The sequence below is a fragment of the Aquarana catesbeiana genome, linkage group LG01, assembly GCF_042186555.1.
Source record: "Aquarana catesbeiana isolate 2022-GZ linkage group LG01, ASM4218655v1, whole genome shotgun sequence".
Classification (NCBI taxonomy): Eukaryota; Metazoa; Chordata; class Amphibia; order Anura; family Ranidae; genus Aquarana; species Aquarana catesbeiana.
The window spans coordinates 267976901-268003217 of NC_133324.1; positions in this window are offsets into that span (position 1 = coordinate 267976901).

A 26317-nucleotide genomic window follows, 5' to 3' on the forward strand; every position below is an offset into this window, starting at 1 on the left:
GCTGTGCCTCTGGTGGTGTATTTGTGGCAGGAAGAGGAGGAGGAGGAGGGGCTTCATCCGAAATATGGCTTGTTTGAGTAAGCTGGCCCCTCAACCCCTTCTGAAGGGCCTCATAAAAATCCCTCACAGAGGAGGCATTGCCCCTTCTCAAGTTCCATTAACCTGGTGGCCAAATAAGTACCATAGGCCTCTTCAGCATTGGGGGGGGGTTACTGAGCATTTGGCTGGCTTCCCGAATGAGGGCAAGTGATTCCTCGTCTGTTTGGGTCATCTTCCTGGGCCTATTGGTGGTAATGCGGAGGGGAGGCACCTGGCATTCGGTGAGGCTTCTACTGGGCCCAGCCACCTCCTGCCTGCCACTGGGCATGGCCTCCTCCTCTCTACCACTGGGCAAGGCCTCCTCCTCTCTACCACTGGGCACGGCCTCCTCCTGGCTGAGCTCATCCTGTGTATAAAAAAAGGGACCTAGTTGTAATTTTTGCTTTTTCAATCACACACAATTTTCAGCACATGACTTGCAAATATAATTAGAAACAAATAGAAAAGGCTGACCCCAACATTATTCTAGCTGTTCACAAGGGATGAGCTTCGAGTTCGAGTCGAACTCATGTTCGTCTCGAACATCGGCTGTTCGCCAGTTCGCCGAACAGCGAACAATTTGGGGTGTTCGCGGCAAATTTGAAAGCCGCGGAACACCCTTTAAAATTCTATGGGAGAAATCAAAAGTGCTAATTTCAAAGGCTTATATGCATGGTATTGTCATAAAAAGTGTTTGGGGACCCGGGTCCTGCCCCAGGGGACATGGATCAATGCAAAAAAAAGTTTTAAAAATGGCCGTTTTTTCGGGAGCAGTGATTTTAATAATGCTTAAAGTGAAACAATAAAAGTGTAATATTCATTTAAATTTCATACCTGTGGGGTGTCTATAGTATGCCTGTAAAGGGGTGCATATTTCCCGTGTTTAGAACAGTCTGACAGCAAAATGACATTTCAAAGGAAAAAAAGTCATTTAAAACTACTCGCGGCTATTAATGAATTGTCGGTCCGACAATACACATAAAAGTTCATTGATAAAAGTGGCATGGGATTTCCCCACAGGGGAACCCCGAACCAAAATTTTTTTAAAAATGGCATGGGGGTCCCCCTAAATTCCATACCAGACCCTTCAGGTCTGGTATGGGTATTAAGGGGAACCCCGGCCAAAATTAAAAAAAAAAAAATGGCATGGGGGTCCCCCTCAAAATCTATACCAGACCCTTCAGGTCTGGTATGGATTTTAAGGGGAACCCCGCACCCCAAAAATCCGTACCAGACCCTTATCCGAGCACGCAACCTGGCAGGCCGCAGGAAAAGAGGGGGGGTGAGAGAGCGCCCCCCCTCCTGAACCGTACCAGGCCACATGTCCTCAACATTGGGAGGGTGCTTTGGGGTAGCCCCCAAAACACCTTGTCCCCATGTTGATGGGGACAAGGGCCTCATCCCCACAACCCTTGCCCGGTGGTTGTGGGGGTCTGCGGGCGGGGGGCTTATCGGAATCTGGAAGCCCCCTTTAACAAGGGTACCCTCAGATCCCACCCCCCCAGTGTGAAATGGTAAGGGGGTACAAAAGTACCCCTACCATTTCACAAATAAACTGTCAAAAATGTTAAAAATGACAAGAGAGTTTTTGACAATTCCTTTATTTAAATGCTTCTTCTTTCTTCTATCTTCTATCTTCCTTCGGTTTCTTCCTCCATCTTCTTCTTCTTCTGGTTCTTCTCTCGGTGTTCTGGTCCGGCATCTTCTTCCGCATCGTCTTCTTCTCGGGCCTCTCCGCATCCATGATGGGAGGCTCCCGCTGTATGACGCTTCTCACCACCCAGTGACCCCGCCCCCCTCTGACGCATGGGGACTTGACGGGGACATCCCTGTGGCATTCCCCGTGACGTAAGAGGGAAGAAAGAAGGGGGGGATTTGGGACTTTAAAATGAGGGACATATGCAGTGTGCCTCCATACCTGGTACAAATACTGAGAGGAGGGGTCTTGGGACTTTGGTTGAGGCAGTAAACATTGTGAAGGTCAGTTAAATGGAGATATAGCTTTATTAATCATAAATTCATAATACATCTAAAAAAAACAGAAAATCACATGCAAGAAGGACATTGTAATAAATGTGATTCTATAAATAATAACATGCACATGAGTATGCGCGCATTCAATACAGGCATCAAGGGTACAACAGTGCATACCAACCAAGCGCCACATAGTGGTCTGAATAAATAGGTTATGACATGAAATGAATTAATATATGTACATGGATCATCTGAACAAAACAATAAACAATCACTGCGCTTCCCTACACCCCCAAGCTGCAGTTCTCATTCATAGGTGAGAATCAAATAGTAAAACAGTCAATAGAACCGCACTAAAAAATCTATAGTGAATAAATTCCCATCAACCAAATATCTCAAATATAATGTTATAAACAAAACAACATAATTGTATTATGAACACAAATATCAACACAACATAATTGTGATTGATTAAATAATTAGTAAAAATTGTGATTATGGACAGATAAATTATAAGGAGTGATAAAAAAGAGTAAGTCTGTAATTGATAGTGACTCTAAAGTAAAAACAGTCCTTATTGCAAATAATTCCCCCTGGAGTGATTGAAAGTATAATAGACAAAAAACACCTCGTGAGGAGGATCCACCACCTATAAAGATGTATGCTTACCAAAGGTAAGCTTTAATAAAGCTTATGTCTGAAATCCACTCTGCGGGGACACCACCATCGGTCACAGCATGAAGGAAGGATCGTCCAGAACTCTCCAATATGAGGGTCAAACAATTCAGCAAGAGGAACCCAGGGAAATGAAAGACACATCCTCCATAGTATGAATCCGTATAAACAATTTAATAAATAAAGATAAAAGTAATACACTCACATAGAAATATCCAATAACAGCATGTATCATAAATCAGCCGGCCGGCCTGCATGCACCCGTTATAACTTATCTGTCCATAATCACAATTTTTACTAATTATTTAATCGATCATCTGAACAACATTGCAGAAACAATAAGGATGTATAAAACCATAAGGACCATGATGGAAGAAAAAAAAAAAGATGCTAAGAAGTGGAAATCAGTGCATATATCTGCATCCCTGTTTCCCGACGCGTTTCGTGTATTGGGAACACTCATCAGGGGAAGGTGCTTCTGGGATATCTACAGAATCTAAGGGAGTGAAATTAGTAGGTCTGCTTGTGGTGCAATATATCAAAGGTGGGACAAAAAAGCCCACCTTGAGTACTTACATGGAAATACTGCGATGAGATGTGGTGAGTGTGGAGCCAGAGCCAGAGTATTGCCTATCATGGGAGCTGAGGTGGCCTGAGGCCGCACGCCAGCAGGGTGCATACACAAAGCCCCCCCATACAAGGACACAGGACGCGGAGTGCTGAAGTTCTTGATGGGACCAGATGGTGAGCCAATGGAGGCAGCCAAAAGGAGTCTAGAAAAAAACATATCATTGTATCGTATTAATTATCCGCCAAGAATAATTAATCCAGGCGGATAGAAGATACTAAGGGTAAAGGGTGTATGTTAACCTGCAAGTGGCGTCCTTGGGTCCCAAAAGGAAAAAGATAAGATGTGGAGATGAGATGTGACATCCGAGGATATAGCGTCAGGACTGTGTCAGGGGAGGCTAGATATAGCTGCCCAGAGCGCGCGCACGCTGTCCGTCACCAGCGTCACTGTGGGTCTGGCAAAAAGGAGAAAGGCGTCACGACGCAGATGGCGTACACCCGCCCGTGGGGAGCGCCCATATTCCCCAGCTGCCAGACCGAAGATGGTAAGACACACGCTCCACGTTGTGACGCCAAGCATGATGTCACACGTGAAGCGGGAGGCGTGGCGCTGATGCACTGTGTGTGCCAAGGGATCCCCCCATGCATCCACCTGCCCAAGGGGGCGGAGGGAAGGGTGGTGGGGAGGGGGCACACAAAGCGCATCGCAGCTCCCATAAGTAGACAAGTAATGGCCATGGATACACAGCCAGGCACACATCAAACACAGAACCATACTGCGAGACTGCTGAACAGATTCCTGGACACAAGGTGGTTGTGTTCAGGGTGAGCCAAGCCCAGACATGATGCATGGTCAATCCGGGACTTAGGGACCTAATACATGGGTAGCAGGGGAACACTGCTGACCCTGTAAAACATGCCTCCATCCCTGTTGCAAGAAGAAAGAAGGGGGGCATTTGGGACTTTAAAATGAGGCACATATGCAGTGTGCCTCCATCCCTGGTACAAAGACTGAGAGGAGGGGTCTTGGGACTTTGGTTGAGGCAGAAAACATTATGAAGGTCAGTTAAATGGAGGTACAGCTTTATTAATCATAAATTCATAATACATCTAAAAAAACAGAAAACCACATGCAAGAAGGACATTGTAATAAATGTGATTCTATAAATAATAACACGCACATGAGTATGCGCGCATTCAATACAGGCATCAAGGGTACAACAGTGCATACCAGCCAAGCGCCACATAGTGGTCTGAATAAATAGGTTATGACATGAAATGAATTAATATATGTACATGGATCATCTGAACAACATTGCAGAAACAATAACCCGTTACGTTGACCTACCACGGGTTTCTGTACTCTTGGTAGAGGTCAATAAACTGAGTGAAAAAATCCTCCTCCTTAACCACTTACCAACCGGCCCATAGCCGAATGACGGCTGCAGGGCGGTTGGATAACTCTGGGAGGATGTACTATGACGTCCTCCCAGAATTCCCCTCTCGCGCGCCCCCTGGGGCGCGCACCCGAACGCATCCGTGACCCGGCGCATCACGGATCCCGGTAAATGGCCGCTGATCGCGGCCGTTTACCGTGTGATCGCGCCGTCAAATGACGGCGCGATCACATGTAAACAGACCGGCGTCATCTGATGACGCTGGTTCCTCTCCTCCCCTTCTGTGTACCGATCGGTACACAGTGAGCGGGGAGGGGGATGGATGGATGTCTGCAGCGCTGTGGGCTGTATGTGTAGTGCCCACAGCGCTGCACAGAGACATCCAGCCATCCATCCATGCTCAGCCATCCCTCACTACTATGCAATGCTGTGCAATACTCTGCAATACCCCCACAATACTCTGCAATGCTGTGCAATACTCTGCAATGCCCCCACAACACTCTGCAATGCTGTGCAATACTCTGCAATGCCCCCACAATACTCTGCAATGCTGTGCAATACTCTGCAATACCCCCACAATACTCTGCAATGCTGTGCAATACTCTGCAATGCCCCCACAATACTCTGCAATGCTGTGCAATACTCTGCAATGCTGTGCAATACTCTGCAATACCCCCACAATACTCTGCAATGCTGTGCAATACTCTGCAATGCCCCCACAATACTCTGCAATGCCCCCACAATACTCTGCAATGCTGTGCAATACTCTGCAATGCTGTGCAATACTCTGCAATGCCCCACAATACTCTGCAATGCTGTGCAATACTCTGCAATGCTGTGCAATACTCTGCAATACCCCCACAATACTCTGCAATGCTGTGCAATACTCTGCAATGCCCCCACAATACTCTGCGATGCTGTGCAATACTCTGCAATGCCCCCACAATACTCTGCAATGCCCCCGCCATACTCTGCAATGCCCCCGCCATACTCTGCAATGCCCCCGCCATACTCTGCCATGCCCCCGCCATACTCCGCCATACCCCGCCATACTCCGCCATACCCCGCCATACTCCGCAATACCCCGCCATACTCCGCCATACTCCGCCATACCCCGCCATACTCCGCCATACCCCGCCATACCCCGCCATACTCCGCAATACCCCGCCATACTCCGCAATACCCCGCCATACCCTGCCATGCTCAGCTGTACTCGTCCTCTGTATGTGGCCAGGCTGTGGAAGTCTCACACATGTGGTACCGCCGTACTCAGGAGGAGGAGGAGAATCTATTTTGGGGTGTCATTTTTGGTATGTACATGTTATGTGGTAGAAATATTGTATAAATGGACAACTTTGTGTTAAAAAAAAAAAAAGCGTTTTAACCACTTCCCGCCCACCGGCCGTCATACAACATCCTTGACTTTGTGCGGGGATATCTGAATGATGGTTGCAGCTACAGGCATCATTCAGATATCAGCTTTTTCAGCCGGCGATTCCCTACACCATGAGAATGATCATAGCAGCTGTTCCACTGCTTGATCGTTCTTACGGGAGGCGAGAGGGGATGTCCCCCCCTCCCGCGCTTCTACCGACTCACCGCTACGATCGAAGCCAAGATCGTTTTTTATTATTTTTTTTATTTCAGGCTTCCCAGCCTAGAGGTGAGATGTGGGGTCTTATTGACCCCATATCTCACTGTAAAGAGGACCTGTCATGCCATATTCCTATTACAAGGATGTTTATATTCCTTGTAATAGGAATAAAAGTGGTCAAAATTTTTTTTTTGGGAAAAAAGCATCAAACTAAAATAAATAAAGTAAAATGAACAATAAAAAAAAAAAAAAAAATTTTAAAGCGCCCCTGTCCCTGTGTGCTCGCATGCAGAAGCGAACGCATACGTAAGTCCCGCCCACATATGAAAACGGTGTTCAAACCACACATGTGAGGTATCGCTGCGATCGGTAGAGCGAGAGCAATAATTTTGGCCCTAGACCTCCTCTGTAACTCAAAACATGTAACCAGTAAAAAATTTTAAAGCGTCGCCTATGGGGATTTTTGAGTAGCAAAGTTTGGCGCCATTCCACAAGCGCGTGCAATTTTGAAAGGTGACATGTTGGGTATCTATTTACTCAGCGTAACTTCATCTTTCACATTATGCAAAAACATTAGGCTAACTTTACTGTTTTGGTTTTTGTAAAGCCCAAAAATATTTTTTCCCAAAAAAAGCGTTAAAAAAATTGCTGCGCAAATACCGCAAGATAAAAAGTTGCAACGACCGCCATTGTATTCTCTAGGGTCTTTGCTAAAAAAACATATATAATGTTTTGGGGTTCTATGTAATTTTCTAGCTAATAAATGATGATTTTTACATGTAGGAGAGAAATGTCAGAATTGGCCTGGGTGCTCCAGAACGCCTGGAGGTGCTCCCTGCATGTTGGGCCTCTGTATGTGGCCACGCTGTGTAAAAGTCTCACACATGTGGTATCGCCATACTCGGGAGTAATAGCAGAATGTGTTTTGGGGTGTAATTTGTGGTATGATTTTGCAAAGAATTGTGGGAAAAAATGACAACTTCAAAAAACTCACCATGCATCTTTCTAAATACCTTGGAATGTCTTCTTTCCAAAAAGGGGTCATTTGGGGGGTATTTGTACTTTTCTGGAATGTTAGGGTCTCAAGAAATTAGATAGGCCGTCAGTACTTCAGGTGTGATCAATTTTCAGATATTCGCACCATAGCTTTTGGACTCTATAACTTTCACAAAGACCAAATAATATCCATCGATTTGGGTTAATTTTACCAAAGATATGTAGCGGTATAAATTTTGGCCAAAATATATGAAGAAAGATTACTAATTTGCAAAATATTATAACAGAAATGAAGAAAAATGTATTTTTTTACAGATTTTTCGGTCTTTTTTCTTTTACGGCGCAAAAAATAAAGAACCCAGCGGTGATTAAATACCACCAAAAGAAAGCTCCATTTGTGTGAAAAAAAGGACAAAAATTTCATATAGATACAGTGTTGCATGACTGAGTAATTGTCATTCAAAATGTGAGAGCACCAAATGCTGAAAATTGGTCTGGTTAGGAAGGGGGTTTAAGTGCCCAGTTGTCAAGTGGTTAAAGGGATTAATTTTTTCTGAAAGACAAGACACAAGATCAAAACTGTAATGTCAGTCCAAACTCCCAGTATTATTTTTTTACAGAATATAGGGTGCACACACACACATACACACACACACACACCAAACACATACACAAAACACACACCCACGTTCAATCTTTACCTTCGCTTATGACGCTCGCTACTTCCGTTCGGACATACGTAAGCCTGCGTACTAGCTTTATATACACTGCGCATGTGTCATGCTCCGCCTGCGTCGCCCGCCCCTGACGTTCTTTAGGACGATTTTTCCCCGCCCCTTCACTCTTCGTTGCGCAGTGGGAGTATATAGAGAAAGATGGCGGAGAGATTATCTGGAACTAGCGTGGAGGAAAGCCCGGAGCCACAAACATCACAAAGATCCAGGTGGAGATATAAGGTCACCAACACCACACCCAATATGCGGAAGGACAAAATAATGCCCTCAGTTGTCACCACTTTTGAGGATAAATTTGGCATTAAACGGGCTAAAGAACAACTGAGGAAGCGCTGGTCTGACCTAAAAACTAGGGAGCCTGAACAATATTGGCGAATCAAGAAGGTGCTTAAAAAAAGTAAGTACTTGTTGTGTGTTCCTATTGAGATACGTAACTTGCATGCTGCTCCATATGCTTTTTGTTTATACAGCATCGTTCGTAAAGATTGTTCTTTTTAAACTACAAATGATTATAATAAAATGCCGTTTGTTTTGCAAGAAATACGATGGTACAGGGTTGTACATACATTTAGGTTTTGATTATTTGTCGTATTAAAATACGTTTTGGATGTTGTGTAGATGTGTTTGAAACTAGAATGCTTAAAAAAATGATTCCGTGTAATGTAAGGACAGGACACAGCAGCTGTTTCCACATCTGGACTCACGAGCACTAGTGTACTGTGTGACAACAGAGAACATTTTTGAGGGTAATCCACGCAGGGGCTCCAGGGGATACTTGAGGTGTCTCATCTGTGAAACTTGCATAAAAATGTTAAGTATTGCAGTTTTGTTAAAAGTGCATTTGAATCCTGTCTTAAAAAATTTTGAATGCGAGAACAAATTGACAGCATGAGAAATCGGCTGGACAGCATGCAACAGGAAATGAAGAACATGATTGATGTTTTGGGCAGAAACTAATCAGTTTTTGCCTAAAAACATGAATAATCATGTTTTTCATTTCATTGTAAGATATTCTATTTTTTAAAATTTTTTAAAGTTGTGAAATAGTAATAGCAAAATTTAGCAGATGCACACGGTGTGTCATCATGTGCTATCTGCCATCAGGGGATCTCAATGAACTTGTTTTGTGTTTGCAACCCCTTCCTCATAATAATGTTAGTTTGTGAGAGGAAAAAAGGGGTTGCACACACAAAACACGTCCATTGATCTCCCATGATGGGAGATAACACATGTTGACTTTACCCATTTGGACTCACAATTTGTGTGCATCTGATAAATTTTGCTTTCACATGGGTGACATCACCAGCACAGTTTTTTTTTTGCTGTTTCTTTTTTCTTTTATTATATGTAAACAAACCCTGTTGTAAAGCCAAAATTTGTCTAGAAAAATATTTTTGGAGAAATATGCCTAAAATAACCCAAAAAATAAAAAACATTATATGGTTAAAAACAAAAAATATGTAAAAAAAAAATAAATAAAAATACCACGTTTTAAAAAAATGCACCTTTGATTGTGCGCACAGTAAAATGTTTTTACTACTACAATGTGTGTGGTTTATTATTTCTCATTACCAGTTTATTTATTTTTTTTGGTGTTTACAGTGACAAAGGGCCTTATTGACTAAAGGGAAATTCACTTGCCACTACAAGTGCACTAGGAGACAGCCAAAAATAAATGCAAACAAGAATAAAAACAAGAGATTTGATCCAAAATAATTTTTTTTATTTTGTAAAAATTTAAAGATGTTCTGGCATTGCAATGGCCCCCCCCTACCATTAAAATAATTTACATCTGTCCCACACTTGACGGGCGGTTTGGGGGGCCAAGTACGGCCAGTATCCAGGCCTATGAGTGCAGATTCAGCACTAAGTCCGGCCTCAGGCCCAACAGAAGTGAGATATGTTGTAGAATGTCTTCTTAAAAAATGATGGAGAATGCAACAAGCCATGATGACATAATTGATTTTATAGTCCGCCATATTGATGGCCAAGAGGAACAAACGGAACTGGCTGGCCATAATCCCGAAGGCATTCTTCACAACTCTTCTTGCTCTGACCAGCAAGTAATTAAATACCCTCCTCTTCGGGGTGAGGGACCTTTGGGGGAACGGCCTCATCAGGTGCTCGCAAAGAATAAAATGTTTCATCTGCAATGAATACGGAGGGGAGTCCATCAACATTCTCGTCATCAGGTTGCAATCCCAGGCCACCAGTCTGGAGACGCTTGCACAACTCGGTCTGTGCGAAGACTCCTCCGTCCGACATCCACCCGTTCTTCCCCACGTCCATGAACATAAAATCCAATTGTGCCGAGACCACCACCATCAATACTACACTATTAAACCCTTTATAATTAAAGTAGTAAGACCACGAATGGGGTGGTGGCACAATGCAGACATGCCTTCCATCGATCGGCCCGACACAGTTGGGAAAGTCCCAATGGTCAGCAAACTGGGAGGCCACAGTCTGCCATTCCTGAGGGTTGGAAGGAAGGAAACTGTGGAGTCAAACAAGAAAAAAAAATATATAAGTACTTTTAAACATTACTTTGCTAGCAGATTACACAAAAGCATTCTTGAACAACAGCAGTCTAACATTTTTGAAATGTATTATTTATAAAAATATAAAACATAAGGCCCACTTATAAGATTACTCACCCCCTCTGATGGCCCATTGATCAATTTGTATGTGGGGGGTGGGGGGTATTACATTTAGTAAAAGACCACACATGACATTTGAGGGGGTGGGGGGTTCTAATTTAGTAAAAGACCACACATGACATTTGGAGACATTTGAGGGGGTGGGGGGGTTCTAATTTAGTAAAAGACCACACATGACATTTGGAGACATTTGAGGGGGTGGGGGGTTCTAATTTAGTAAAAGACCACACATGACATTTGGAGACATTTGAGGGGGTGGGGAGGGTAAAGCAGTACAATGGAGCAGACAATATACACTGTTAAAGGTACTATAGGCTATAGGTGTATATGGGCACAGGATTGCATGGTGGGGAGGTTAGTGAAGGAAAATATGCATGTAGGGCAAAAAAGGATTTACGATATAAAAACATGCATGCATGAAGATGAAGGGGACATTCACAGCATATTCCAAGCATAGTAATTAGGTAACGATGAAATTAATACAATGCATTAGCAAACATTAAATACATATTATGTAATGTTAATGGATAAAAAAACTTACCTTCATATAGTCCTTCTGCAGGACCTGAATTATGGCAGAACAGGTCCCTGGGATTATGATCCTCAGAGCCTGGGGGGAAATGCCTGTTGAGAACTTCAGGTCCTGAAGGCTTCTCCGAGTCACCAAGTAACGTAACGTGGCAACTAGCCTCTGCTCCGCAGTGATGGCTTGCCTCATGCAGGTATCCTGCCTGCTGATATAAGGGGTTAGCATAGCCACCAGACGTTGAAAAACGGGGTCCGTCATCCTGAGATAATTCCTGAAATCCTCAGGATTATTCTCACGGATCTCACGGAGCAAAGGCATGTGCAAGAATTGGTGACGCTGGCACAACCAATTCTTCGTCCATGAACTCCTCCTCACCCTGTTCATGGACAGGGCTCAGGTCAAAGTATGAACCCCAACACCAAGCCCCCACGCAGCATGAACTCAAGAACGAGTACCTCCACGCACCAACCATGGCTTCAAAACGGTCGGCTGGTCAAACAAACAAACTTAGAACAAACGCACTGAAGAACAGCAAGGCCTATGAAGAGCGACTTGAAGATCAGGAACAAGCGGACCAGAATGGCCTGCTATACAGGTTACGAACTGACCAACACGCACTGAAAACCAGATACAAACCTCACAAGCACAAACTGAACCACAGAAAACGATCAAAATAAGCTGAAGTCTGAAAAGCGCGAATCGTCTCTAACCAAACTTCTACTAACACGTGGTAAACACAAGATTAGCAGAAGGAGCCCAAAGGGTGGCATAATGGGGCTTGAACTTCCTTTTTCTAGTCCCATCATACGTGTGGTACGTCACCGCGTTCAGAACCATCAGACTTTTGGAGTGATCGTGTGTGTCCAAGTCCGTCTGTTTGTAAGTCTGGCGTACCTATGCTACAAAGTCCGTCGGAAAGATCGTTGGACCAAGTCTGCCGTAAAGTCCGCTCGTGTGTACGCGGCATAAGAACTGAAATTGGCAGGGGATTTTGTAGCAGAGGATTATCTGTGGATATAATTACATTTCCCACAAAAGTAATGCCATCCTTGGTTGTAGCCAGAAGTGCTCTATGGCTAAAGCCTTTGGCAGCGGATCCTGTATCAAAGACTATGGTGTAAGATCCCTTATGATAACATCAACTTGTTCAGCTCCAAGCTGGACTCAGCCATTTCTAAGGTGACTGGCGGTGAGTCCAGCCTCATTCTATTGGATAAGAGGACCAGGAGGGGGCCCTTCTTTTAGATGCAACTTCCTTGACAAATACAGGGAAGCAAGAGCCTACAGACTTGGCAAGGAATTTAAAATTAATTGGAGAAAGGGCCAATCTTCCCTCTTGGGCCTCCAGAAACCTAAGTCTTCTTCAGTTGGAGAGCAGCTAAAGTCCTTTTGAGGACATGCCCACCCAGCCTGTGACAGTTGGGGCCAGGCTCAGTCTTTACACACGGGTATTGACGGATCATGTGACAGGTCTTTAGGTGGTTCCACCATTTCATTCGGCCACTGTTGGCGTTTCCTCAGATGAGGGTGGGGGGAGAAGACAATGGCCAAATAGGTCTTAGATCTCCTTCAAAAGTGCTCAAATATGGAGGTACTAGTCACTGAACAAGGCCAAGGATTCTACTCGGCTTTACTTCTTGTGAAGAAAAAAAACAGTGGTGTGAACAGGGTGTGAGCAGGGCGTGAACAGACCTTTATGTGCCAAAAGTTTCTGGTCCCCCTTCCGTGAAAATCTTCACTACCCTAACTATGTCTTATGTTCAAGCTAAAACACGTGTACTGGTGAGGTTTAGGACTGATCGGTAAAGGTGTGAACTCTTATCATCCAGACTGAAACTCATGATCTATTCCATCGACAATCATAGCTTTTGAGGATAACACTAGTTGGAATTTGAGGTGGATGCAAAGGAGCTGCTTTACCAGAAGTGGACTTTATTCCAAAATCTAAGCAGTGACCCTGAAACCAGTTATTCAGAGGTGGCTTGGCGTGGTAAACTTTCCCTTCTCAGGGTGTGAGCTGTGAATTCACCATGCTACAACCTACTAAAGTTTTTCTGGTGTGTGTGTGAAATGAGAATGTTTTCCTGTAAATACTTTTTTTTTATCTGGTCTGGTTCTGTGGTGACTTTTCTAACTTCTTTAAGTTTGTTATTTTTTTCCATTGTGATATTTTAAATAAATTTGAATCCCTTTACTCCAAAAAAAAACAGAAAAAAAAAACAGTGGATCTTTCATCAGTGCTGGATCTAAAGGCCTTCGAAAGGAAAATGTATCTTGAGTCCTTCAAAATGGAGAGCAATACTGCTTGCAATGAATTTTGGAGGCTGGATGCTGTCCACAGATTTATCAGAAGCATATCTTCCTATACTGTGTTAAAATTGGGGTTGTGACCTGTCCACTTATTTTTGTATATATGCACCAACATGCCTCCATCCCATAGTGTGCAGAAAAAATGAAGATAGAAAGTAGGACTTTGTGTGAGGCATGTTGGTGAATGGGTCCACATGACAAGAATTGTTGAGAGGGAATATCTGAGGTAGATCCTATATTGAGTGATGATACCCACAACATATATTACAGGAAAAATGATGTATACTTTAATACAAACAAATGAAAAACAAAATACAATATAAAAAGAGTACATTTGAGCTACAATGAGACATGTTAGCATACGTCAGTTTACAGACATAATTGGAATAGTAATTGTACATATACATGTCACAATAAGATGGTATAGTATATAATACAGTGGATAAGAGTATGCATCAATAGATGTTAACTCTACGCGTTTCTTGGCTTGGAACCAATCGTCAGGAGTCTGATGCAGTATAGCTACATTGAAAAAATGACTATGTGTCAATAAAAATGTGGAAAAATGGACACCAAAAATTGCAAATATGTTTTGATATACTCACAAAAAATGCATGGGTAGATGATATCCCATACATTGTGGTGCAATGTTGGCCCGGGTACACTGACTCTCCCCCGGGGTTGAGGCAGAGAGCACGCTCCGTAAGACCGTCGGCCCCGACCGACAAAATGGCCGGAGCACCTGCAAGGGCCACCAAGAGGGAAGGTGATGAGGCCCAGGGAGTGGGAAACACACTGGGAATGAAAAAAGATTATGTGAGTGTAAGTGGCATGAGTGAGAGGTGAGTAGTGAAGGTGGAAAGAAGGACAAAGAATAGAACCCAAAGTGTGCATAGATGTGGAAATGTGAGTAACCCAAGACCAAGGGGAGGGGTGTGTGAGGCAGAAAGTGAATGTGCAAAATGGGAAGCCACTGCAGGTGTCAGTGGAGGATTGTGAAGGTATGCAGGGGGAATTACCTGTAGTGAGACTGCCGGGCCAGGTGACGTGCCCCCAAGGAGACATGATGAGCGCTTGAGGTGCCCGGCCAGTGACGGCCGTTTTAAAGCCGAGGGCTAGGGGCGTGCTCACGCCAACGTCATGAGCAGGCGTGATGACGTGAGGGGGGGCGGGCAACCAGAAACATCGTACGGCCAACCTCCCAACCCCGCAGCGTCAAAGCCATAGATGGTGATTCACCAAAGGAGCTCCGCCTCTGGCAGCCGGAGGCGGGACCTGGGAGTCATGACGCCGATGCGTCGAGGCCAGGGCCCGCCCCCGTCAAGGGTAGGACGGGTGGCGGGTCGTGGGCTGGACGCAGCGCAACCCCGGGAGAGGACCAGATAGGTCACAACCCCAATTTTAACACATAATTACCAGGGTGGTAGACACCCGTTCTCTGTGACCTGATAATCCACCTGTTTAGTTCAATCCTCACAACCCTATTTATTTCTCTTGCCATACTCACCCAATTCCCATTCTACTCACCCTTTACTCCCTTTCATTACTCATCCCTTATTATTGTTTTGTCTTTGTCGTCTTCCTCTTCTCCTTGGTATCTTTCTTGTTATAGAGACCGATGGTCCCCCTCTCGCCTACTGATTTATTTCAGTGCTAGAGTTACATTAACACTATTATCGATACCGCCAGCATATCCTTTTTTAGCTAAAATAATACTGATTCAATTCAGGGCTAAAAATCTATGTTGCTATTGTTCCCCCTTTAGTCAGGTAATTACTGATTCAATTCAGGGCTAAAGTTGTTCTTCTTCTTTTTTGTTTTTTGTTTTTTCTTTTTGTTTTTTGTTTTTTCTTCCTTTAGTCAGACAATATAAACTGATTCAATTCAGGGCTAAAGTTGCTTTTTGTGTTTTGTTTGTTTGTTTGTTGCTTTTTTGTGTGCGTTTTTATTTATGTTCTCATCTTTATATACCTTCTTCCCATTTGTTCCCTATTCTTACCCTTTTATTTCGGTTTTCCCCTTAGTCATACCCTACAATTATTCAAAGCTATAGCTAATTATCTCCACACTCTCTTGCTCAATGATTTTCTTCATTGCAAGATTTTGTGGCCCTTATGTTATTTTCTCCGCCCACAAAGGGGAGACTACTCGCCTTTTATAAGGCTTGCTCATTTTGTTTACTTCATTTTTTCTTTTTACTTTATTATTATTTATTTTTCTTTCTTTTCTCATAATATTTACATTTTTATTCTCCTCGCTCATGCATATTATGTTTTCACTACCCCTTGATGCAGTTGGTGCCGGGACCTATCTGGTCCTCTCCCGGGGTTGCGCTGCGTCCAGCCCACGACCCGCCACCCGTCCTACCCTTGACGGGGGCGGGCCCTGGCCTCGACGCATCGGCGTCATGACTCCCAGGTCCCGCTTCCGGCTGCCAGAGGCGGAGCTCCTTTGGTGAATCACCATCTATGGCTTTGACGCTGCGGGGTTGGGAGGTTGGCCGTACGATGTTTCTGGTTGCCCGCCCCCCCTCACGTCATCACGCCTGCTCATGACGTTGGCGTGAGCACGCCCCTAGCCCTCGGCTTTAAAACGGCCGTCACTGGCCGGGCACCTCAAGCGCTCATCATGTCTCCTTGGGGGCACGTCACCTGGCCCGGCAGTCTCACTACAGGTAATTCCCCCTGCATACCTTCACAATCCTCCACTGACACCTGCAGTGGCTTCCCATTTTGCACATTCACTTTCTGCCTCACACACCCCTCCCCTTGGTCTTGGGTTACTCACATTTCCACATCTATGCACACTTTGGGTTCTATTCTTTGTCCTTCTTTCCACCTTCACTACTCACCTCTCACTCATGCCACTTACACTCACATAATCTTTTTTCATTCCCAGTGTGTTTCCCACTCCCTGGGCCTCATCACCTTCCCTCTTGGTGGCCCTTGCAGGTGCTCCGGCCATTTTGTCGGTCGGGGCCGACGGTCTTACGGAGCGTGCTCTCTGCCTCAACCCCGGGGGAGAGTCAGTGTACCCGGGCCAACATTGCACCACAATGTATGGGATATCATCTACCCATGCATTTTTTGTGAGTATATCAAAACATATTTGCAATTTTTGGTGTCCATTTTTCCACATTTTTATTGACACATAGTCATTTTTTCAATGTAGCTATACTGCATCAGACTCCTGACGATTGGTTCCAAGCCAAGAAACGCGTAGAGTTAACATCTATTGATGCATACTCTTATCCACTGTATTATATACTATACCATCTTATTGTGACATGTATATGTACAATTACTATTCCAATTATGTCTGTAAACTGACGTATGCTAACATGTCTCATTGTAGCTCAAATGTACTCTTTTTATATTGTATTTTGTTTTTCATTTGTTTGTATTAAAGTATACATCATTTTTCCTGTAATATATGTTGTGGGTATCATCACTCAATATAGGATCTACCTCAGATATTCCCTCTCAACAATTCTTGTCATGTGGTCCCATTCACCAACATGCCTCACACAAAGTCCTACTTTCTATCTTCATTTTATCTTCCTATACTGGTCCACCACTCTTTCCAGAACTACCTACGCTTTGCCATCAATCGCCAGCATTTCCAATTTCAGAGTTTTCCTTTTGGAATAACCACGGTTCCCAGAACCTTTGTAAAAGTTCTGCTTCCAGTAATTGCGCTACTGAGAGAGAAGCTTGAGAGTCCATCATTGTCTGGATGACATCCTCCTGCTTGCCAGAGACAGTGATGCTCTTGTGGAACATCGGAAACTCCTGATTTACACGTTTCAATACTTCGGTTGGATGATAAATTGGAAAAAGAGAAATCTACGCCCTACACAAAGGGTGATCTTTCTGGGCACTCTAGACACTCAAATTAACATGGTTCAGCTTCCGAAGGGGAAAATAGGCTCTCTAATCCTCAAAGTAAAAAAGACTTTATCAGCAACGACATTGCTGGTCAGATCATGTCTCAGCAACCTGGTGTCTATGACCTCCATGTTCCCAATAATTCAGCGGCCCCAGTGGCATATGAGAACCTTTAAAAATTTCATCCTTGTGCAGTGGGATGGAGTATTGATGTGTCAATCAATCATCATCCCCAACAGGGTTAAACAATCTTTTTGGTGGCGGACTCGGGTCCGCAACCTAACAAATCGCCCAATTGTTACCCCGCGAGCAAAAGTTGTCACTTTGGACGCCAGTCTGGAAGGTTGGGAAGCACATTATCATGATCAGGCAACCAAGAATTGCTGGACGTTCAATCCCCAGGGGATAGTCCCAGATATCTTGGAACTCAGAGCCACCCTGCAAGCCCTGTGAACTTTTGTCTCTTCATTGAGAGGCAAGAGGGTACTCCTGTGTCTGAGAAACAAATTTACTATAGCTTATATTCAGAGGCGGGGGGTATCTGGAGCCCCACATTACTGGAAGGGGTTCATCCAATCCTGAACTGGGCCCACACACATCTAACAGGTCTAATCTCAGCATTTGTACCAGCAATGGAAAACCAACTAGCCAAGTCCGATTTTTTTGCAAACAACAAATTGTCACTGAGGTGGGGCATCCTGGAAATAAATTTGGCGGCAACCCCGATGAATACTAAATGCCAGAGCTTTGTGGCAAGAATACCATATCCTGAGGCGGAGGGGATAGACTGCCTTTACCACCCCTGGAAGTTCAGCCTGGGATACATATTCCCTCCAATACCTCTAATCGCGAGGTTCTTCGCAAGACTCAGGAGGTCCTCAAACACAGTGATAGCAGTAATCCCTTTCTGGCTCAGGACAATGCTTCTGCAGCTCAGCAAGGAGGCTCCAATACCTCTTGTAGTGACCCCAGACCTTCTGTCCCAAGGACAGTTCCTGCACCCATAGTGCCAGAGAAGCTAAACCTTATGGCCTGGAGGCTAAAAGGCAAGGGTTTCTAGAGCACGGTTTCCTCTTGGTTGCCCAACAATGGTCCTGGGATCCGATGTCTCCAGAGGTGGCTTAGGTCCTTGAGTGTTTAAAAAATAGGGCTCAAGAAGGGCCTGAGCTCAAGTTTTAGCTCTTTCAGCTCACGACCGGGTTAAAATGGGCAGTGAACCTTCTCGTCACTCAATTCCTGAAAGCATGCCTGCAAATTAGACCACCCAGGAAACCCAACTTCCTTTCTTGGGATTTATTGACTGTTCTGGAGGCTTTATCATCATGCCCTCCTTTTCACACGTCACAGCTGGCTTCATTATGGAACTTTAAGTGGTTGTAACCCTAAAAAGAAAAACAAAACGAGATCCTGTTCCCTTATAGCAGGTTAAACAGCACAGTGTTTGTGCTGTCTAATACGTCCCTCTTTATGTTGTAAAAAACCTGGTTGATCCTGCCTGTTCCTGTGTCCCTCTTAGTGTGCTGACCATGGTTATCATGGCTGCTGAGCTCTTCTTCAGTTTACGTGCCTCTGTCATCTGCTATTCTCCTCTCTCCGCCCCCCTCGCCTGTCAGCTTGTGTGTGTGTATTTGTGTAAGCTGTCTCTGCCCAACCCCCCTCCTGCCGCTATTAGTATTAAAGTAAACTTTTAAAAATTTCACTGCCAGCCCCTCTCTTTTATCCAGCCATAACACATTGTGTAAGTGTTTGTTGAAAACAAAGACTCTAAATACCTTTTTTTCAGATATCTACAGGCTGTTCACGTGACTGAGGACTGCTGTTCTCCCCCATCTAAGAGCTACAGCAGGAGGGGCTGAGCGGCCAGCATGGTGGTCAATGACCTCCCATGCTGACATCAGAGGGAGATCTCGGTCCCTCCCACTGTTGCCCGTAGGTCGGAGGAACAATGGACGGGAGTCACGTGACTGGCCTGAAGATATCTGACAAAAGGTATTTAAAAGGCTTAGTTGTCAACAAACACTTCACAGTGTGTTATGACTGCATAAAAAAGAGAGTCTGGCAGTGAATGGTTTTGTAAGGTTACAACCACTGAACAGGACAGAGTAATTCTAAGACCATCAGACGAGATTATTCCAAAGGTAGCCACCGCTTTCCACTTCAACCAAGAGATTATTCTGCCATCCTTTCTTAACGATCAGGGAGCACCACACCCACTAGATGTTGGTTTAAATATAAAAGCATATTTTTGTGACTCAGTGGTTATGCTTTTGGATTCCACGATCATGTGATTTTACCTTTTTATATGCTCTTAGCTGTGCTTCACTTAAAGTCCCATTTTTTCTTTTTTTTTTTTTTTTCTTTTTGATTATTGCTTGTATACAATAGGGATGGAGGCAGATGAATTTATCCATTCATTGCCTCATCTAAAGTCCCAAAAACCCCCTCTCCCCCCATTGCCGCTATAAAAGCATATCTGACGGTCACTGAATCATTCAGCAGATAATATTCTTGTAATCCCTCACAGGGTCAGAAGGGGACAAGCGGTATTTCTCGCACCATATCATCCTGGCTTATCAAGACCATAAAGAAAGCCTACTCTACAGCGCCCAACTCCAGAGAGCTTGAGGGCACATTCTGTGAGAAAAGTGACAACCTCCTGGGCAGCATACTGCAGAGTTTCTTCAGAAATTATCTGTAAAGTGGCAAAATAATTGTCCAGGAATACATTCATTTCACATTTTATTTGGCAGATCCATTTTCAAAGCTGGTCATGCCGGTTCTGGTTAATAAATTTGTTTTTATTCTCTGCACCCATACAACTGGTGAGTTATTTCCCAGTGTATGCTGTCATGGTGCGCCAGGAAAAAAAAAATTGTATACTCACCTTTCCGTAATTTTCCTTTCCTTGTGCATCTTCATGGCAGCATACAGATTCCCACCCTTGAGGTGATAGCTACAGAGAATGTTACGAAAACCAGAGAGTGCAAAATCTGGTGTAGCTCTACTTAGAAACCAATCAGCTTCCAGGTTTTATTGCCAAAGCTTAATTGAATGTGATTAAGTTAGAAGCTGATTAGCTACCATGCACAAGTGCACCAGATTCTGAATGCAACAGTTTTAGGAAATCTACCCCACACTTTATTGGGATGAATTTTGGATTCCTTAGAAAGAAAGCGTGCCACATTAATTAAAAAAAAATGTAACACTTTATTTAAGGATCTCTAACTGCACTCATCTGTGTCTTTCATATCTGCCAGGAGTTCAGCTCTAATTAGTTCACAAATCCTCTAAAAAACATGTTCATTTTCAATTCATTATAAAAATAATATCATCTGCATAATAAAAAAGTAAGTGCAAAGGGATAAAGGCTTGCTCATTGGAGAAGCCTGCCTAAACATTATGAGCAAGAGGTGTTGAAAGCTATCTTTTCTGTTTCTACAAACAACAAAACTTATAATTACTATAATTACTAAATTATGTAAAAGAACATAATCAGGGTTATTCTGTATGGTAAAGACCATGTTGCAGTAATCCAAGAACATATCAGAATAATAAGAATTTCAGTCACACAATTAAATATGTTAAAACGATGCATGTATGTCTTGTGACTCCTGCCACCTACATGTGGCACTAAATAGGCCTAAAATATGTTAAATGATAATATAATCTTATAGAAAGGTTTTTGTTGTAATTTTATTTATCTGGTAACAGAGTTGATTTGCTAAAACTGAAAAGTGCAAAGTCTGGTGCTGCTGTGCATGGTAGCCATTGCCAATCAACTTCTAACTTCAGCTTATTTAGTTTTGACAAAAACACTGGAAGCTGATTTCCGGGTTTTGCACTATCCAGTTTTAGTAAATCAACCCCATTGCATACTTTAAAAGGCTTTTGCTGTTTCAACTAGGTACTGTATTAGCGTAGTTCTGTTCCCTGTATTTTTTTTGTTTGCCGTTCCTTGTAATTGGAGTTGGGGGAGCAGTTTGGGGCGAGCATAAGTGCAGCCCCAACATCGCCTGTTCACCTGTTCGGCGAACGCCTGAATTTGCAGGGAGTTTGGTAGGATGTTTGCCCGCCGAGCGCCCCACAGTGCACTGCGCGCTGCTCAGTGCATTTTAGGGCCCCAATTGAATGAGGAAATGCACCTGACCGCTAGTCAGGTGCAAGGCTTTGCACAATCAGGACACAGTGCTCATAGCCCCACCCCACACTATAAAAGGTGGTTAATAAGCCCCCATCATGTCTAGGAGGCCAACAAGGAGAGGCAGATGTTCCCATGCCACTATAAGGGGACCAGCAGTGTCTGTGTCCACAGGCAGTCCACAGGCAAACGTGGATGTGGTCTTTTCTCAGGCATGGCATGTTTGTCTGTTTAGTGATGTTATGCCTGCTATCCAGCCACAGCAGGCAGAGGAGGTGGTGGACTGGCTTACTAAACTCATCCTCCTCTATGACCCAAGCTAGTCCACAGTCCACCACAGCTGCCAGAGTGGCTTATTCTGGTTCTTTGTCCACCGCTACGCCTGCCATAGCCCTAGCATCACGCATGGAGAAGTTAGCTGAATTATTTGAACACAGCATCAGCCACTTGCTTCTTGAGGTTGCAAAGTCATTACTTGGTTCAGATGTTGGTTCTGAGGTAGAAGAAGGCAGTAACATGAGCCTACAGAGAGGGGAGAACACTGATAAACAACTTGGCAGTCATGTTCCCCCAGCAGCAGCGTATTGCCAAGTTGGCTCCAGTGATGATGAGGATGGAGATGATGATGATGAGGTCACTGACACGACTTGGGTGTCGGATAGAGCAAAGGAGGAACGTGAGGGGGAGGCACAACCCCAACAAGGCAGAATGTCCTCTAGAGGCAGCCATTATGGAAGAGTAGAGAACAGCCACCCTATTCCATCAGATTGTGGAGCTGTTATCACCCGGTCCACTTCCCACAGCATAGCTGTGTGGGTCTTTTTTAGCACATGTGCAGCTGATCGCACTGTTGCAATTTAAACTCTCTGCCGCAAGCAAATCAAGCGTGGCAAAAACACCAGCCATTTGGGTACCACATGCTTGACAAGGCATTTAACCTCCCACCACTCAGCCCCTTGGCAAGAGCACCTGAAAGACACACAAAAGGGACACAATTCTTCTCCTCCTCACTCCACACCTTTCATGTCTACCCCTGCTATATCTCATAACCTCTCAGCAGCCTCCACTGACAGGGATGATGGTATAGCAAAGGGTTTCACAGGTCCTTGCAACACATCTGCCAGCAGCACACCACCAGCTGTAGATTATAGCAGGCAAATTTCTCTGCCCCAGCTGCTGCATTGAAAAAAAATACACTCCTTGCCACCCACATGCTCAGTGTCTAAATTCTAGCTTTTCCAAATCGCTACCTTTACAACTCCTGCCTTTCTGTCTGGTGGATTCTGCCCCCTTCCGTGAATTTGTAGAATGTGCTTTGAGTTGAATGTGAATTGAGTGTGAATTGAGCACTGTAATTTCAAAGCCATCATATCTAATTTTCAGGGACTCATTAATAACGGGAATAGTACCACTGGATTGGCGCAGGGCGAACATGGTACCTATATTTAAGAAGGGATCAAAGTCTTTACCAAGTAACTATAGACCTGTTAGTTTAACTTCTATAGTTGGGAAGATACTGGAGCGTTTAATAAAAGACCACATAGAGGAGTTCTTGCTGGAAAAAAAACATTTTAAGCAACAGACAGCATGGATTCATAAAAGACAGAAGTTGTCAGACAAACCTGATTTCTTTTTATGAAGAGGTAAGTAAAACCTTGGACAGAGGGGTGGCTGTGCACGTGGTATACTTGGATTTTGCAAAAGCGTTTGATACAGTTCTGCATACACACAGCTCATGTGTAAGGTAAAGTCTACAGGCTTGGAAATATCAGTTTGTAAATGGATAAAAAACTGGCTAAAAGACAGAATTCAGAGAGTAGTGGTTAATGATTCTTACTCTGAATGATCTAAGGTTATCAGTGGTGTACCCCAAGGTTCAGTGCTGGGACCCTTACTTTTTAATATCTTTATAAATGATATTGGGTCTGGGATCAAAAGTAACATTTCTGTCTTTGCAGATGACACCAAGCTATGCAGTGGAATGACGTCCTTACAGGACTATGTGGCAGATGAGGTTTAATGTTGAGAAATGTAAAGTTATGCACTTGGGGGCTAAGAATATGCATGCATCATACATGCTAGGGGGAGTACAACTGGGGGAATCCGTAGTGGAGAAGGATCTGGGGGGTTTGGTAGATCATAAGCTCAATAATAGCATGCAATGCCAAGCTGCGGTTTCCAAAGCGAGCAAAGTCCTTTCTTGTATTAAGAGAGGTATGGACTCCAGAGAGAGAGAGAGAGAGAGAGAGAGAGAGAGAGAGAGATCATTTTGCCCCTGTTCAAATCATTACTAAGACTTCATCTGGAATATGCAGTTCAGTTTTGGGCACCAGTTCTCAAAAAGGATATCGGGGAACTGGAGAAAGTTCAGAGAAGGGCAACCAAACTGATAAGAGGCATGGAGGAGCTCAGCTATGAGGAAAGACTAGAGGAACTAAATTTATTCACTCTTGAGAAGAGGAGAATAAGGTGGCATATGATCAACATGTTTAAATATATAAGGGGTCCATATAGTGAACTTGGTGATGAGTTATTCTCTTTACGGTCAACACAGAGGACACGGGGGCACTCTTTACGTCTAGGGGAAAAGAGATTTCATCTCCAAATACGAAAGGTTTCTTCACAGTAAGAGCTGTGAAAATGTGGAATAGACTCCCGCCAGAGGTGGTTCTGGCCAGCTCAGTAGATTGCTTTAAGAAAGGCCTGGATACTTTCCTAAATGTACATAATAAAACTGGGTACTAACATTTATAGGTAAAGTTGATCCAGGGAAAATCCGATTGCCTCTTGGGGGGTCAGGAAGGATTTTTTCCCCCTGCTGTAGTAAATTGGAGCATGCTCTGCTGGGGTTTTTTGCCTTCCTGTATTGTACGATATTTTTTATTTTATTTTATTTTTTTTTGGTTGAACTGGATGGAATTGTGTCTTTTTTCAACCTGACTAACTGTGTAACTATGTGCTCTACCACAATGGCAGGTTCCAAGTCGCTATTTCTTCTGATTTTATCTTGAAGTTATTTTTTGGTATAAGTTTCATGGGCACAATTAACACCCAAGGGACATATTTTCCGCACCTGCTTGACAGGTGCATATAATTTTTTACAGAAAGGCCAAATCTTGCTTTCATCAAGAGTACCTCTATAGGGTTAAGTTGTGAAGGCACCATCAACACCCAAAGCCCAATTTTTCCGCACCTGTTACTTCTATCCAAAATCTGCAAAAGAGACACTAGACTTTAGCTAAAAAAAAAATGTTAATCTTGGCCTGAGTGTACTATAATTTGGCTTCTTCATAAAAGGCTTGCTCACTGGGATGCAAAACTTATTTCAATCCAAAGTCTGCCAAGGAGACACCAGAATTTATCCAAACAATCTCTAATCTTGTTTTTATTGCACTAAATTATGGGCTCATCATACAGACTGGCTCCCCAAGCTTTTGTTTACAAAATAAAGAAAGCTTGCAGGGAAAATCAATCTAAATCTCATTTTTTATCTTTATAAATATCAGTTTTGTTGCAGCAGCTTCTATACATGGTACAGATGCACCAATTTACAGGCCGACTAAGGGGACCCCCCCAAGCACTATATTTAAAGGAATTTTTTATTTTATTGTTTCACTTTAGGCACCATTAAAATCACCGCTCTTTTAATCACTTAAGGACCGAGCCTCTTTCTGAGATTTGGTGTTTACAAGTTAAAACAGATTTTTTTTGTTTTTGCTAGAAAATTACTTAGAACCCCCAAACATTATATATATTTTTTCTAACACCATAGAGAATAAAATGGCGGTCATTGCAATACTTTATGTCACACTGTATTTGCGCAGCAGTCTTACAAGCGCACTTTTTTGGGGAAAAATACACTTTTTTGAATTAAAAAATAAGACAACAGTAAAGTTAGCCCAATTTTTTTTATATTGTGAAAGATAATGTTACGCTGAGTAAATTGTTACCCAACATATCATGCTTCAAAATTGCGCCCGCTCGTGGAATGGCTACAAACTTTTACCCTTAAAAATCTCCATAAGCGATGTTTAAAAAATTCTACAGGTTGCATGTTTTGAGTTACAGAGGAGGTCTAGGGCTAGAATTTGTGCTCTCGTTAACGATCGCGGCGATACCTCACATGTGTGGTTTGAACACCGTTTTCATATGCGGGCACTACTCACGTATGCTTTTGCTTCTGCACACGAGCTCGGCGGGACGGGACACATTTAAAAATTATTTTTTTTCCTTATTTATTTTACCTTTTATTTTTTATTTTTACGCTGTTCTTTTTTAAAAAAAAAAACTGTCACTTTTATTCCTATTACAAGGAATGTAAACATACCTTGTAATAGAAAAGAAGCATCACAGGACCTCTTAAATATGAGATCTGGGGTCAAAAAGACCTCAGATCTCATATTTACACTAAAATGCAATAAAAAAAAAAAAAAATTAAATGTCATTTGAAAAAAAAAAAAGTCCCTTTCAGAGCTATGGGCGGAAGTGACATTTTGACGTTGCTTCTGCCCTGCAATGATATGGAGACGGGTGGGGTACATCTTCCCCTCACTCATCTCCATGCCTAACAGGACACAGGACCCGGTCGCCTCCGCCACTACCGACTGCTCCGGTAAGCGGCAGAGGGCACCAGAGCGTGGCGGGAGGGGGGGCCTGGTGGGAGGGGGGTGATCTCGCGGCAAATCCCCCGCAGAGACCACTTTTATCTGAAAGTGGGGACTGCCCGTTTCAGCGGGGACTGCCTGGTGAAGAAGAGGATACCAGGGTTATGGCAG